Source organism: Hyla sarda, chromosome 2 (assembly GCF_029499605.1).
Source record: "Hyla sarda isolate aHylSar1 chromosome 2, aHylSar1.hap1, whole genome shotgun sequence".
NCBI classification, from domain to species: domain Eukaryota; kingdom Metazoa; phylum Chordata; class Amphibia; order Anura; family Hylidae; genus Hyla; species Hyla sarda.
The window spans coordinates 110,371,522-110,389,660 of NC_079190.1; positions in this window are offsets into that span (position 1 = coordinate 110,371,522).

Here is an 18,139-nt window from a genome sequence, read left to right on the forward strand (position 1 = left end):
GCCATGCGAATCGCATCCCCACCGGCAATGTCAGTGCAGCGCTCCCGGTCAGTGGATCTAACCGGGGCGCTGCAGAGAGAGGAACGCCGCGAGCGCTCCGGGGAGGAGCAGGGACCCGGAGCGCTCTGCGTAACACACAGAAATGCCAGGAGATACAATTAGGAGGTACCTAAATATATGCTGTAGAATACCCACAGCCTTCTATAAGGCTTACATAGCCAAACTTTGGCTATGTTTTATCACCTGTAAGATTGGCTTTTTGGACTAGAAAAGTCCTGCACACAATGTTTCTCAGTACCACAAAAAAATCATATATGAACTTATTCCTTTTTTTTCCCTCCAAAAAAGGATATTAGTGGCACATCAAGTTGTATGGGTACTGAATAATTTGTATACATACAAAACATGTACATCTGGGTTTATTTATAAACATTTTTTATTTTTTTGCTGGTTTTAGAGTTTCAAATAGTTGCACATAGTGACAAAAAAAATCATATGTTTAAAATGTATGCAAAACGTATGCAATCACATTCAAACATCTAGCAATACGTGTAACATATGTATGATAGAAATATATGCAACATCAAACCAAATTGGTATTGTTTTGGCATCTAAGTTTGCGGTATACATTAGATACATGTTTGTGGTACTGAGGCACCTTAAGGGTAGGGTCGTGCTGTATTTTGCTGCTGTTGTATATTTTCGTACACATTGAAGTCAATTGGTAGCAAAATACGCAGCAGCGAATATGCTAAATGTGTGACCCTACCCAAAGGCAACCATACCAAGCCACAAGTCTCTTCTGGAAAGCTCCCATTTTATTACTATATTATTTTTCCTACTTACTTCTCAAATCAACATATACAGCACATAGGAGGGGATATTTTTTAGTCATTCATTATTTATAAAGTTGTTTGTCTCAGGTTGTTTTTTAGGAAAAGTCTTCAGTCTAATAAGTCATCATGACATTTGTAATCCGTTGCTTTGTGATTTGTGACAAGGATTGGGATTGTCTGACCACAGCACAACCTTAGGTGAGGTGCAGCACTGCAAGCGTCAGGCAATGAGCACAAGTGTATCCACTTCATGAACCTAAACTCCCCGGGGTCCTATACATAAACGGATCCTGTGCTGAGGCACTCACTATATTTCCAGATGACAGACCTAAAGCAGAGTTGCCATGGAGACTTCTGAAGTGCTCATCGACTGGTTTTATGTGAAAATCTTCATTTTCTTCTGCATCTACATGATACTGCGTATTATTCAGTAGCTGCATAGTAATGTGTATGGGCCATGGCTTGTCTCTCCGTTTACTGTTGGTTGGATTTATATAACCTTCTTTTGTCTCAGACGTAATCCCGGTGTTATATATCTCAGTCCCCGGGAGGGCTCTCCTTGACAAATTTCAGCTTAGCACCACTCAGCACCTCATGTATATATATATTGTGCTCAGTGGCTTCGGGCTCTTGTGCTGAGTATTGTGCGTCAGTATTTGCAGCTGTCTGGCACACGAAGGGATCACACAGCTGTAGCATCTTATTTTTCAACAACAGTTGTCAACATTTTAAACTAATTTCCAGGTTATAGCTGGCAATGCGATTATACAGTCAACCTTTGACTTATAATGGCCCCGACATATGATAGTTTCACCTTACTATAGGCTCTCAGAGCCCACCGTAAGTTGAGTACAGCATCGATTTACCATGCCTCAGTATGTCGGGTCCATCGCACAAAACGGCTATTCAGCAGCCGGGCCGTTTAATGTTCCCCATTCTGCTGCACTGACTACTAAACCCAGCATGTACACAGTCTCCATCACTCACATGTCTTTTTGGTCCCAGGCGCTACAGCTCCTCCCCCATCTGATGCGCAGCCCCCTTAGCAATGTCCAATAAGCCTTCAAGGCATTCAATGAACATTACCATCCTCTTCCCTCATACACTAGAGGTCCCACTGTACCTCTAGTGTGCGCAGCGGGAATTTTGTACAGTATGGGGCAATGAGTGGTGATCCGAATCGAGCAGTGAGTGGGACTATAGATGAGCGAACTTTTGAAAAATTTGATTTGGAATATTTGCCTATGATTCAAATCTATATTAAAAATGGCTATTTCTTGACTACAGAGAGCCTCAATAGGGGTGTAGAACACTTTGCTTTGTTCTAACACACATATGGAGTGTGCTGGGGTAGTGAAATAATGCTATTATTCAGAATGACATGCAGATTACCGGCATCGCTCTTAGAATCACTGCCGCAGAGCGGCACAATGATAGAGCCTGGAGGTGGTATCAGTATGAGGAGACCAGATAGTGGCTGAATGACACAGCATGGAGGTGTTGGCAGCATGAGGAAACCATACAGTGGCTAAATGACACAGCGTGGAGTTGTTGGCAGTATGAGGAGACCATATAGTGGCTGAATGACACAGCTTGGATGTGGCTGAAGCATGAGGAGACCATATAGTGGCTGAATGACATAGAGTGGAGGTGTTGGCAGCATGAGGGGACCATATATTGCCTGAATGACACAGCCTGGAGTTGACTGAAGCATGAGGAGACCATGTCATTTCTGAATGGCACAGCCTTTAGTTAACAGCAGCATGAGTAGACACTTGGCTTCACAATCCCTAAGATTAAAAGATGAATTTAGAAATTTTAATTTAAGATTTAGGGTAGCTAGGGCTACCATAACAAAATGTTTGGGGCCAGACTCAGGCCCAGCAGCATTAGTAAACAATATATTGCCTGAATGGCACAGCCTGGAGTTGGCTGAAGCGTGAGGAGACCATATAGTGTCTGAATGGCACAGCCAGGAGTTGGCAGCAGAATGAGTAGACACTAGTGCTTCACAATCCCTAAGATGAAAAGATGAATTCTGAAATTTAAACTGAAGATTTTGGGTAGCTAGAAGACACGACCGCTAGCTGATACCGGGAGCTCAGGCCTCACGCTGCGACTCCTGCTGCCACTCGCCCCTAGTCTGCTGCGACCTCTGCCTAATGAATTTAGGCCTCTGCCACTCCTCTGTGCATGTCCTGGCACTTCTCTGCATTACATATATGAGGGGAGTACAATACTTTTCACTACGCTAAAAACAGTATTTGTCTAGAACAGCAGCAAATGTGTACAAAACCAGCCGGTGATTACTTTTGCCTGGACTTTCACAGTATCTAGGCCCTTGATGTAGGTATGTGGGAAGCACTTGTGAGGCATAAAAATGCAGTACAGTATACTTATAAAAACGTTTTTTAGTAAAACACAAGCTGGTGATTATTTTGGCCTGGACTTTCACAGTATCTAGGCCCTTGACAGATTAACAGGTACAAAATAGTACACTACTTAGCTGTACATATGTGTTATACAGTACACTTAAAAAAACTTGTTTTTTCACAACACCAGCAGAACACAACAGTGCTGCAGCACAAAAAAAGCTGTGTATTAAACACAAAATTTCACTCTGTCAAAGACTATTAGGACAGGACTGCTTGATATTATACCATCTGCAGACTAGTATAACCAGCAGATGATTTGTTGTGGAACAAAGACACAGAATTGCACTGAAAATGTTTTCCTGCCTCCTCTGCTAAGGTTTATGAAGTTGAGGCAGCTTGTTGAAATGTATGAGGCAACACACAGCTCTCTGCCCCTCTCTGTAATACAATGCTGAAGAAAGTAACTGGGAGGTTAATGCCTGCAGCTGCAGTAAAAATCCTTGTCAGTAGAAAAAAAAATTATCTCCATCCACGAGAATGCTGATGGGACTAGGAGGTGAAACACTGCTGGAATTAGCTTTTCTGTGTAACACACACACAGTGATGTCCGTCCTATCTGTGCAGTGTAATGAATGATTTGACAAACTGTAAAATGGCTGCCTATTATATAGGGCTGTGACATCACAGGGGTGACTGGCTGCTGATAGGCTGTATCCTGCATGTGATTCAGGGTCATCCCGCCTACTTCCCTTCCCACCTTGCCTTTCTGCCTTCCCAATGTTCCTAGTACTGACATGTGGATCCCCCATTTTAGATGCCCTGGAGCCTGTACCGCAGGAAATGGTGTTTAATGAAGCGATTTGCACAATAGAATCGCGGCGATATTTGCATTTGTTGAGAATTAAATATTTCATGAAATTCGAATGTGGGTATGTCAGCTTTGATTAGCTCATCTCTAAGTGGGACGTTTATGCACCCTCCTGCCCCCTATTCTGACTGTGTTAAAAGCATAATGATATTATACATACTATTACTATTTTCCACTGTTTTCCAACCAGTGTGCCTCCAGCTGTTGCAAAACTAGAACTTCCAGCATGCCCAGACAGCTGTCTGGGCATGCTGGGAGTTGTAGTTTTGCAACAGCTGGAGGCACACTGGTTGGGAAACACTGCCATTCTTTGTGCTGAGTGCTGACAGTGTTAAAAGCATATTAACACTATACAGTATTGTATAGTGTTCTTTCTAAAGCAGAAACCTATGGCTTGTTTTACATAGAGTTAAGGACTCAACATGCATTGGTTTCAACATACAATGGTCATTCTGGAACCAAATACGAGGGACCACTGTATTTCCCCTTTATACCATAATTATATAAATATTTGTTGTATTAAAAAATATTAAATAGATAATAAACTGCGATTAAAGGGGTATTCCAGGATTTTTGATTTAACTATTCTACAGGGGCTGTAAAGTTAGTGTAGTTCATAATATAGTGTCTGTACCCGTGTGCGACGGTTTTCTCACAATTCTTCTGTGATTTTCACCCCAATATTTATTCTTACCAGCATACAAAATGACTGTTATCTCAGATTCTTCCCAGCTTGCAATGCGGCCGAGAACTGACTCATTAGTCAGCTGATGACAGGGAGCCTGTCTGCTTCAATGGGTGGAGGGATCGCTTGGTGGGAAAGAGATCAATCTGCAACTATTGCAACAGCTGTAGGCACCCTGATTGAAAACCACAGGTCTTTTGAATGGATGCAGCTCATTTATGTTTCAATGGGTGGAGTGGCTGATGTGTGGGAGAGAGGAAAGTGAAATTATGGGATTTGTTGTCAAAAAAAAGAAAACTCAAACAGGAAATACCAGTTCACAAATAGCTAGCCACAGTGTTATGGTAATCTCACAACATAGCCATTCATCCCCAAGACAAGCGCAGATCCTTCCTAAGCATGTCCATTACTGCCTGTCAGGTACGTACTAAAATCACCTCATGGTGGATACAGTTGGCATTATTATATATAGAGTGTGAGAGCAGCATAAATAACAAAGACAAGTCTCTATAAAGCAGTTCATTTATGGAGATCGGCCTCATAATCACATAGCTCTATTTAGCTCTGTTTCTTATACAACTGTATCAGGGCACCCATAAAGGTCATTCTCTGTATGATGTACATACATGACATATGAAGGAAAAAAAGGAAAAAAGAAACAGGGTGGCGCTATCTAAGTGCCGTTATTAAGGTTGGATAATCTATATATATATATATAAAACTCAATGGCCCTGATTTACTAAAATCTGAGTGTTCTTTCTGGAGTGTTTTTGATTTCACTCCTCTTTTTCTGGGAGCTGATCTACTAATGTGTTGCACGTGTTGGTTCATTTTCTGTTGCATGTTTTTTTTTTGTTTTGTTTTTTTCACACAGAAAAATGTGTCACACATTGTTTCCGTTCCGTGTTAAAAGAAAAAAATATATAAATCAATAGCATGTGCCAAACCAAACAAGCAAAACATAAGATTTATCTTTACACATCCTCTTGGGTGTCGGTTATTCTGTGAGCCAAACTCCCAGTAATTTCTGCTTTTTGTCTGGAACACGCCCATTTTTTGGTTAACCACGCCCATTTTGTTGTAATAAAAAACACTCTGAGTGTTTTCAAAAGTGTAGGTTGTGTGTTGTAAAATTTGGGTGTAGAATTATTCGCATGGCTGGTGCGACAAAAATGTAGGCGCATAAACTGAAAAAAGTCGGTTGGACTTTAGTAAATCAGGGCCAATGTGTGTGTATGTGTGTGTGTGTGTGTGTGTGTGTGTGTGTGTGTGTGTTCCAACATCACGTCCAAACTGCTAAAGATATTAACATGAAACTTGGCAAACATGTTACTTATATGTCAACAACAAACATAGGATAGGTCATTTAACCCTTACTCACCCCCATTTGCCAGGGTCTGGGTTTTTGTTTAAAGTCACATACAAGTCTATAAGAAATATGAAAAGCCAACAAGTAGATCGAGCCGGGGACTGCTGACTGAAAAATCATAGAATGCAGCTGACAAGTGTCTATGATGGGACATAGGTCCTTAGCAGACCAGGAGAGTAGGGGGTGCTTCATGTGAGCAAGTATATAGGTACAAAAGCAACAATATAGAGAGAAGGAACGGAGCACACACCTAAGGATCCTGCTGCAACGATTTCAAAGTTCACTCAGAACATAGATGCGACATCTTCCCCAAGACACAAGCAGAGCTGAGAGGCAGGAGCGGCACCTGGACGACAGCCACTGTTTCACGCCATTCGGCATTTCATCAGGCCCCGGTGACAGCTTCCTGTTACTTGTTTACCTATTATATAGTATCCACCCACTACACTTGAGACATACAGGTATACAAAATATGTAAAGAAAAATACAAAAAGTGCTAGTAAAAATACTTACAAACCGGTAAAACTTACAACAAACTATGTGAATCACAGAAACTAGCCTAATTTGTTACGATCATTTAATCCCAATGCGCCAAGCACATGCGCTCATATTATCCACCGTGCAAGGTAATTGCTGACACCGATAACGCCCAAAATCGTGAATATCGGACGATAATATCGGCCAAACTGATAATCGGTCGATCCCTACTATAAACAGTAAACAAGCAACAGGAAGCTGTCACCGGGGCCAGATGAAACGCCGAATGGCATGAAACAGTAGCTGCCATCCAGGTGCCGCTCCTGCCTCTCAGCTCTGCTTGTGTCTTGGGGAAGATGTTGCATCTATGTTCTGAATGAACTTTGAATAATTTGTTGCAGCAGGATCCTCAGGTGTGTGCTCTGTTTCTTCTCTCTATATTGTTTATGGAAAATATTGAAAATGTAGCCAGCACCTAAACCCAATACAACGCTGCTGTGGCAAGTACAAAACATGTAAAAAAAAGAGAGAGATGGGGACACGTTTTGATCAAAAAGTGCGCTAAGAGCCTCCATTTTGTTGACCAAGTGTGCTGCTGCCATTTTCTTTTTTTACATGTTTTGTACTTGCCACAGCAGCGTGCACCCGTGTATTGAGTTTAGGTGCTGGCTACATTTTCAGTTTTTTTTTCTTTGCTGTGCAATTTTGGGGAGAGTGGCTCCCTCTGTAGCCGTGCATCCCCTTCCGTATTTTCACAGGAGGTGGTTTGGATCGTTAGTGGATCCAACATGTCACCCAGCCTGAGGTAGGTGAGTGTTTAGGGACCCATCCAATAAGAGGCCACCTCCGCGTGGTGGATGGGGGACACGTTTTGATCAAAAAGTGCGCTAAGAGCCTCCATTTTGTTGACCAAGTGTGCTGCTGCCATTTTCTTTTTTTTACATGTTTTGTACTTGCCACAGCAGCGTGCACCCGTGTATTGGGCTAGGTGCTGGCTACATTTTCAGTTTTTTTTTCTTTGCTGTGCAATTTTGGGGAGAGTGGCTCCCTCTGTAGCCGTGCATCTCCTCCCCTATTTTCACAGGAGGTGGTTTGGATCGTTAGTGGATCCAACATGTCACCCAGCCTGAGGTAGGTGAGTGTTTAGGGACCCATCCGATAAGAGGCCACCTCCGCGTGGTGGATGGGGGACACGTTTTGATCAAAAAGTGCGCTAAGAGCCTCCATTTTGTTGACCAAGTGTGCTGCTGCCATTTTCTTTTTTTACATGTTTTGTACTTGCCACAGCAGCGTGCACCCGTGTATTGGGTTTAGGTGCTGGCTACATTTTCAGTTTTTTTTTCTTTGCTGTGCAATTTTGGGGAGAGTGGCTCCCTCTGTAGCCGTGCATCCCCTCCCCTATTTTCACAGGAGGTGGTTTGGATCGTTAGTGGATCCAACATGTCACCCAGCCTGAGGTAGGTGAGTGTTTAGGGACCCATCCGATAAGAGGCCACCTCCGCGTGGTGGATGGGGGACACGTTTTGATCAAAAAGTGCGCTAAGAGCCTCCATTTTGTTGACCAAGTGTGCTGCTGCCATTTTCTTTTTTTACATGTTTTGTACTTGCCACAGCAGCGTGCACCCGTGTATTGGGTTTAGGTGCTGGCTACATTTTCAGGTTTTTTTTCTTTGCTGTGCAATTTTGGGGAGAGTGGCTCCCTCTGTAGCCGTGCATCCCCTCCCCTATTTTCACAGGAGGTGGTTTGGATCGTTAGTGGATCCAACATGTCACCCAGCCTGAGGTAGGTGAGTGTTTAGGGACCCATCCGATAAGAGGCCACCTCCGCGTGGTGGATGGGGGACACGTTTTGATCAAAAAGTGCGCTAAGAGCCTCCATTTTGTTGACCAAGTGTGCTGCTGCCATTTTCTTTTTTTACATGTTATGGAAAATATGTTACTGTATAACTTCCAAATGGCTGGAGATATTTCGATAATACTTGGTCACATGTTGCTTATATGTCCACTTAAAATATAGGATAGTTAATTTAACCCTTAACTACCCCCATTTGTTAGGGTTGGTGTTTTTGTTTAAAGTCCCATGCAAATCAATGGGAAATGTATGTTCCCACATAACTTCCCTACGGCTGGAGATATTTCAATAATACCTGGTACACATATTACTTATATGACAAATAAAAATATATGATAGTTAAATTAACCCTTACTTTCACCCTTATATAAAATATGGGTTTTTGTTTTAAGTCCCATGCAAGTATATGGGACTTCCAGTACCTTACTCCATTAGCTCCGCTCTGCATCTCCTGGTGAATATTTCAATCTGGCTTACAAGCAACACCCCATCTCACAAAGACATGCCCCCATTTAAGCCCCACCCCTTTTATTATCTACCATTTTTGTGCATCGGTCTGGCTTGCAAATCACATCCAGTCCCACAAAGCCACATCCCCTTCTATTTTCAGCTTACAATATCTTCATCACAAATCAGTCCCACCTGAGGACGGGATATTAGGATGGGACATAAGGACGGGATATGAGTTTGGGATATTAGTTTGGGATATAAGGACGGGATATGAGGTCGGGATATAAAGACAGGATATGAGGTCGAGATAGGAGGATGGGATATGAGGATGGGATATGAGGATGGGATATGAAGACAGAATATGAAGACGGGATAGGAAGTCGGGATAGGAGGTCAGGATAAGAGGTCGGGATAGAAGATTGAGATATGAGGACATGATATGAGGTCAAGATAGGACGACGGGATAGGATATAGGGATACGAGGACGGGATATGAGGTCAGGATAGGAGGTTGGAATAGGAGGTCAGGATAGGAGGTCAAGATATGAGGACAGGAAATGAGGACGGGATATGAGGACAGGATCTGAGGACAGGATATGAGGTCAAGATAGGAGGACGGATAGGAGGTCAGGATATGAGGATAGGATATGAGGTCGGTATAGGCAGTCAGGATATGAGGAAGGAATAGGAGGACGGGATATGAGGTCAGGATATGAAGACGGGTACCACATCGCGATAAACCATCCAACCCTCCAAGGCACCAAGAAGGCTTCCATTTTTTCCCATGGAGAGGCAAGCTCGGAGCCCCACTGCCCCAGTATTTGGAACATTTTGTTCCGAATGCTGGGTGCGAGATGCAGGGGTTGTGATGTCACGCCACGCCCCTTCAATGCAAGTCTATGGGAGGGGTGTGGCAGCCACCATGTGCCCCACGATAGACTTGCATTGAGGGGGGGGGCATGATTTCACAAGGGGCGTGGACATTACATCATGACCCCGCAGCCCACACCCTGCATTCGGAAAAAAGTGTTCCGAATGCTGGGGCAGTGGAGTACCACTTTAAGTGGAGTACCCCTTTAAGGGTGTACTCACATGTACAGTATACTTTAGTTTAAATTTGCAGGTGAAATTGGGCTTGTCCATGACCCCATACCCCATTTACGTGGTATCACTTCCACTTTGTACCATGCCTCTATTCCTGCAAGCATGGCAAAAAGTGACAAAAAGTTGGAAATTTTTTGTGCATGGCGGATCCACTTAGCATTTTTTCCCAACTATGCCAGGCATAGGGATGAGACCCCCCCTTCCCTAAATGTATAGAAACATGAGGCTTTACATTTGGACACAATTCTCATTGACTATTTTTTTTTGCTATTTGCTATTTTCGTCTAAAGCAATTTTTATACTAATTAATGGGAAAAGAATCTGCAATTTGTGTGGCTGATTTTATACGTTATCCAAAATTGCTGGAAACTTTTTTTTTTTTTTTTTAAATCAACTGATGTCAGAAAGTTAAACAGATTTGTAAATTACTTCTATTAAAAATTCTTAATCCTTCCAGTAATTATTAGCGGCTGTATAATACAGAGGAAATTCTTTTCTTTTTGGATTTCTTTTCTGTCACAACCACAGTGCTCTCTGCTGACACCTCTGTCCATGTCAGGAACTGTCCAGAGCAGGAGAAATCCCCATAGCAAACAAATGCTGCTCTGGACAGTTCCTAAAATGGACAGAGGAGTCAGCAGAGAGCACTGTGATCGTGACAGGAAAGAAATCCGAAAAGAAAAGAATTTCCTCTTTAGTGGTCACTATTCAGACCACACATAGAATACTGTGTACAGTACTGGGCACCAGTGTACAAGGAAAATATAGTGGAGCTGGAGAGGGTTCAAAGAAGGGCAACCAGGGTAATACAGGGAATGGGAGGACTAGAGTACCCAGAAAGATTATCAGAATTAGGGTTATTTAGTTTAGAAAAAAGAAGGCTTAGGGGTGACCTAATAACTATGTATAAATATATCAGGGGGCAGTACAGAGATTTCTCCCATGATCTATTTATACCCAGGACTGTATCTCTAACAAGATAGTGAAAAGAAGGTTTCTACACCAGCACAGACGGGGGTTCTTTACTGTAAGAGCAGTGAGACTGTGGAATTCTCTGCCTGAGGAGGTGGCCATGGTGAACTCTGTAAAAGAGTTCAAAAGGGTCTGGATGCATTTTGGGAGAATAATAACATCGCTGGTTATGGATACTAGGTTTATAGGGACAGAACGTTGATCCAGGGATTTATTCTGATGCCATATTGGAGTTGGGAAGGAATTTTTACCTCTAGTATGAGGGTTTTTTGCCTTCCTCTGGATCAACTCAGTAGGGACTCATTAGGGCTATAGGTTGAACTTGATGGACTCTGGTCTTTTTTCAACCTTATGAACTATGTTACTATGTTACTATATGTATACAGCCGCTAATAAGAACTGGAAGGATTAAACATTTTAAGTACAAATCTGTTTAACTTTCTGACATCAGTGGAGTAAAAAAAAAAAAAAGTTTTCCACCGAGTACCCCTTTAACCGCCTTTAGGACACCGAGCGTATCCATATGCCCCCCGTTTCAAAGTCCTTAACCCCTACAGGACCCATGACGTAACGGTACGTCCCGACACCCTGGGTCTTAAGGACCAAGGACGTACATTTACGTCATGGGCAGTTCTGGTCCCCGCCGTGCGCCGGGCGGGGATCGGACCGGGATGCCTGCTGAAATCATTCAGCAGGCATCCCGTGCAAATGCCCAGGGGGGTCATCAGACCCCCCCATGTCGGCGATCGCCGCAAATCGCATGTGAATTCACACATGCGATTTGTGGCTATTCCGGCGATGCGGGTCACGTGCGACCCGCTGACCCAGAGATATAAGGTGATCGGGGGTGTATGATACACCCCTTATCACCCACTGCATCTATGGGGAGGTGACGATCGTCCAGCCAATAGCAGCCGGCAGGGGAGAGGTTAACAGCATCTTCCCGCAGCTCCCGCCGCTGGCTGAGTTCAGTCAGCGGTCAGAGCTGCTGGAGGAAGACCGGGACCCCCCTCTGCCAAGATCGGAGCCTCCAGAGAAGAAAAGAAGCCCCCATAGATCAGGGAAAGCATACAGCCAAGGGAAAGGTAGGGTAAATAGTAAAAAATAAAGTTAAAAAAAGTTTTAAAAAAATTCCCCCCCCCCCCGACCCCCTAATAGGTCCCCAAGGGTCTTCTGCAGTTTTTCAGTGTGACCCGGGCCCTATTAGGGGTTCAGGGCGCTGCATTAGCGCCCCCCATTTTTTTTTGGGCTGCAGCATTTCCCCCCCCCCATTCTAATCACACACCATTATATATAGTATACACCAAGCACACACACAGTACATACCCCCCCCCACACACACACTATTTTCAGCGACAGTTTTGTCAATCACATGGTGGAGCAGACGAATCTGTACGCCAGGCAGTTGATCGCCCACCACCCTGATTCTTTTTTGGCCAGGTCCAATGAATGGTGCACCATTGATGCAGCAGAAATTAGGACATTTTGGGGCCTCTTGCTGCATATGGGCCTGGTCAAAAAGCCAAGTGTCAGACAGTACTGGAGCAGGGACGTCCTCTACCAGACCCCGCTTTACAGTATGGTCATGGCACGGAGGCGGTTCGAGGCCATTTGGAAATGCCTGCATTATGCAGATAATGCAGCATGTCCACCCCGAGGTGATCCCGCCTATGCCCGGCTTTACAAAGTGAGGCCGGTCATCGATCACTTAGGGGACAAATTTTTGGAGGCCTATGTACCCCTCAGGGAGCTCTCGGTTGATGAGTCTCTTATCAGTTTTAAGGGGAGACTCATCTTCCGCCAGTATATTCCCTCGAAGCGGGCGCGGTATGGCGTGAAGCTCTATAAACTTTGTGAGAGTACCTCCGGGTACACTCTCAAGTTCAGAGTGTATAAGGGACGAGATTCCCGTATTGAACCCCCAGATTGTTCCCCCACTCTGGGTGTTAGCGGGAAAATCGTTTGGGAGCTTGTGCACCCATTGCTGGATAAGGGTTACCACGTGTACGTGGACAACTTTTATACCAGAATCCCTCTCTTTACATCCCTTGCCGCCAGATCCACGTCCGCTTGTGGGACCGTGCGGAAAAACCAGAGAGGCCTCCCTCTAAATTTTGTTAAGACACCTATTCCCAAGGGTGAGTCCCGTGCCCTTGCCCATGAAAACCTGTTGCTGGTCAAGAATAAGGATAAGAGGGATGTCCTTATGCTGACCACTATTCATGGCAACGGCAGCTCACCTGTCCCTGTGCGAGGTACCACAACACCGGTCCTCAAGCCCGATTGTATTCTGGACTACAATCGGTATATGGGGGGAGTTGATCTTTCTGATCAAGTCCTCAAGCCATATAACGCCATGCGGAAAACACGGGTATGGTACAAGAAAGTTGCGGTCTACATGGTACAGGTTGCCATGTACAACTCTTTTGTACTGTCCCAGTATGCTGGCAACACAGGGACATTCCTCCAGTTCCAAGAAGAAGTCCTAAAGGTCCTCATCTTTGGCGACCGGGAAAGAGCAGGCCGGACTTCCCAAGGAACTGAAGTAATAGGTGCCAGGATCGTCCCAGGCCAACACTTTCCAGGTGAGGTCCCCCACACTGGAAAGAAGGGACGATCCCAGAAAAGATGCAGAGTGTGTTACAAGAGGGGGATACGGAAGGACACCACCACTCAATGTGACACTTGCCCAGATAAAACGGGCCTCTGCATTAAGGATTGGTTCAGGGAGTATCACACTCCCATGGAGTTCTAAATTTTCCCTCTTCATTTTAATTTTCCACAATTTGACCCAAATGTACCAAGTCCAGAGTACATTCCAAGTTTTAACCCCATAAAACCACTAAATTGCCCAAAAAAATATTTAATCCAAAAAAAACAAAAACTGATAGGACCTCTGGGGGTATTTTTTTTTATAAAAAAAATGGGTCATGGGTCACTGAGTCACTATCATCAGGGACTTTTTATGTTGCCTCAAATGTGCAGCGCTCTCTCCACTTGAGCGGGGTGCGCATTTGAGGCAACAAGTTAGGGACGGCCACACATATCACATTCCAGAATGATGATTCAGAGTATAGGGTTTGGGGCGGGCATATTTTTTTGTTTTGGCTGTGCTCTGGGTCATCATTCTGGGAACATAATCTGTTTTATAATTTTATGTCCCACTGTACCCCATTTTAGTTACTTAGTGTACCCCAGTTATTTACCCCATGTAATGCCCCTTGAGGGGGGGGTCCCACTGTTCTGGCTCCATAGGAGAAAGCCAAAGCTCAAGGACCCTGACTGATCTCCGGCACCTCTGAGACCGGTGTGCACGCTGTTTACGCCCAGACTTGAGGTATGTACTTACTCCAAAGAAATGTATTTACACATTTACAATGACATTTTCTCCTTTTGCCACTTGTGAAAATGAAAAATTTGGGGTAACCCCAGCATTTTAGTGTAAAAAAAATCAAATTTTTCATTTTCACATCCCACTTCATGAATATTTATCAAACACCTGTGGGGTGTTAAGGCTCTCTGTACCCCTTGTTATGTTCCTTGAGGGGTGCAGTTTCCAAAATAGTATGCCATGTGTTTATTTTTTGCTGTCCTGGCACCATAGGGGCTTCCTAAATGCGACATGTCCCCCCCATTTCAGCAATATTTGCAAATGTGACTCCTTCTCTTCTGAGCATTGTAGCGCTCACGTAGTGCATTTGACGTCCACTTATGGGGTACTTCCATACTCAGAAGAGATGGGGTTATAAATTTTGGGGGGTATTTTCTGCTATTAACCCTTACAAAAATGTGAAATTTGGGGGGGATACACACATTTTAGTGAAAAATTTTTTTTTTTTTTTACATATGCAAAAGTCGTGAAACCCCTGTGGGGTATTAAGGCTCACTTTATTCCTTGTTACGTTCCTCAAGGGGTCTAGTTTCCAAAATGGTATGCCTTGTGTTTTTTTTTTGCTGTTCTGGCCCCATAGGGGCTTCCTAAATGCGACATGCCCCCCAAAAACCATTTCAGAAAAACGTACTCTCCAAAATCCCCTTGTCGCTCCTTCGCTTTTGAGCCCTCTACTGCGCCCGCCGAACACTTTACATAGACATATGAGGTATGTGCTTACTCGAGGCTACAAAGATAAGTATACATTTTGTCCTTTTACCCCTTGTAAAAATTCAAAAATTGGGTCTACAAGAACATGCGAGTGTAAAAAATGAAGATTGTGAATTTTCTCCTTCACTTTGCTGCTATTCCTGTGAAACACCTAAAGGGTTAAAACGCTGACTGAATGTCATTTTGAATACTTTGGGGGGGTGCAGTTTTTATAATGGGGTAATTTGTGGGGTATTTCTAATATGAAGACTCTTCAAATCCACTTCAAACCTGAACTGGTCCCTGAAAAATAGTGAGTTTTAAAATTTTGGGAAAAATTGGAAAATTGCTGCTGAACTTTGAAGCCCTCTGGTGTCTTCCAAAAGTAAAAACACGCCAATTTTATGATGCAAACATAAAGTAGACATATTGGAAATGTGAATAAAATTTTTTTTTATTCGGAATATCCATTTACCTTACAAGCAGAGAGCTTCAAAGTTAGAAAAATACACAATTTTCAATTTTTTCATCAAATTTGGGAATTTTTTCCAAGAAAGCATGCAAGTTACCATAAAATTTTATCACTATGTTAAAGTAGAATATGTCACGAAAAAACAATCTCGGAATCAGAATGATAACTAAAAGCATGCCAGAGTTATTAATGTTTAAAGTGACAGTGGTCAGATGTGCAAAAAACGCTCTGGTCCTGAGGTGTAAAATGGCCTGGTCCTTAAGGGGTTAAGGACTGAGGGCATATGGGTATGCCCGTGGGAATTCCAGTCCCCGCTGCTTGCCGGGCGGGGACTGGATCGGGATGCCTGCTAATATCGTTCAGCAGGCATCCCGGCATATCATCCAGGGGGGTCCTGAGCCCGGCGATTTTTGGCAATTCCGTTCCCTGCCGCTCACCGATCGGGGATCAGAGCCGGATGCCTGCTGAAATCATTCAGCAGGCATCCCGGCAGTGTGCCGAGGGGGATCCTGAGGATCCCCCATATCGGCGATCGCCGCAGATCGCTGGTGTATACTAACAGGCGGTATGCAGCGGTTCTGGGTCATCTGGGTCACGTGTGACCCGATGACCCGGATAATGCTGATGATCATCATCCGTACAGTACCAATCATCATCGGTACAGTACTGGGGGGGCGGCACCGTTGCCACCCCCCAGTACAGCAGTGATTGGGCGGCCGTAGTGACTGCACCAATCACTGGAGTATGGGGAGGGGGGAGGTGGGTGCAGGAGCACGCTTCTCTGTTCTGCCCACCATTCTTCAGTGATCTGGTGTTTCCATTCCTGGAAAATAAATTTAGGGAACACCCTTCTGTTCCAAATGTCCACTTCACCCCTATACACCTTCCCTAGGGGGTGTAATAGGCTCACATGTGGGTGTTCCTTTCTTGTATTATGCTCTGAATGTATGTAACTGTTAGGTCCGTAAGAATCATCGGCCTCAAATGCGAAGAGTTCTCGCTCATGAGCTCTGTCGTGTTTCCAGGCGACAATTCGGAGTCACATGTTAGTTGTTTCCAGAAAGATGAAGCAGAGCATAGGTTGAAAATTGCAATTTTCAAAACTACCCTTCATCCATTCCTGGAAAATAAATTTAGGAAACACCCTTGCGTTCAAAATGTCCTCTTTAGCCGTATACTTATTCCTCAGGGTGGGTACTTTCTGTAATGTGTCACATGTGGGTGTTTCATTTTTGTATTTTCCTCTGAATGTATGTAACCGTCAGCTACTGGCGTAGTATGCCATAGGCCTCAAATGCAAACAGACCTCTGACTTCTGAGCCTTGTTGTGCGGCCACCCAGCACGTTACCCCATATGTGAATATATTTCCATAATCATAAAAAATATGTAACCCAATTTCTCCCATTATCCCTTGTGAAAATTTAAAAAATTGGGTAACCCCATCATTCTAGTGTAAATTTTTTTTCATTTTACGGCCCACTATTCAAAAAACCTGTGAGGTATAAGTACTCACTGTACCCCTTGTTACCTTCCTTGAGCGGTGTAGTTTAAAAATTGTAGTCACTAGCTGGGGTTTTTTAGATTTTACGTCGGAACCTCAACCATTGCAGTGCAAAGCACCACTTTAGGCCTCAAATCTCTTCGGTGCTTTCTCACTCCTAAGCCCTGTTTTGCACCCACATGTTGCTTTACCGCCATATATGTGGTATATCCTTATTCTGGAGAAATTGGGCTACAAATTTTGTGGAGCTTTTTTTCTCTTACTACTTGTGAAACTAAAATATTTTTGGTTAATACCAGCAATTTGATAGAATTTTTTTTTCATTTTTATGGCCCACTGTTCAAAAAACGTTCCTGGAGGAGTCTAGTTTCCAAAATGGTGTCACGTGTGGGGGGTTTCTGCTCTTCTGGCTCCATAGGAGGTTTGAACATGCACATGACCCCTGACTTCAATTTCAGCAAAATTCTCTCTTCAAAAGAGCAATGGCGCTCCTTCTGTTCTGAGAACAGTAGTGCACCAGCAGAGCATTTAACATCCACATATGGGGCATTTTCTTAATTGGTAGAAATTGAGCTTCAAATTTTGGGGTCCATTTCCTCCTATTACACCATGTGAAAATGAAAAATTTGGGGTCATACCATAATTTTAGTGTTAAAAATCTGAAATTTTGAAATCTGAAATTTTCGTGAACATTTGGAAAATTGCTGCTATACTTTGAAGCCCTCTAATGTCTTCAAAAAGTTAAAACATGTCAACTTTATGATGTCAACATAAAGTAGACATATTGTATTTGTGAATCAATATAAAAAATTTGGAATATCTATTTTCCTTACAAGCAGAGGTTCAAAGTTAGAAAAATGCAAAAAAAATTCTATTTTTTCCATCAAATGTTGGAATTTTTCACCAAGAAATGATGCAAGTATTGACGAAAATCTACCACTAACATAAAGTAGAATATGTCACGAAAAAACTATCTTGAATCAGAATAATTGGTAAAAGCATCCCAGAGTTATTAAAGGGTACCTCTCATCAAATAAACTTTTGATATATTTTAGATTAATGAATGTTGAATAACTTTCCAATAGCATGTTAATGAA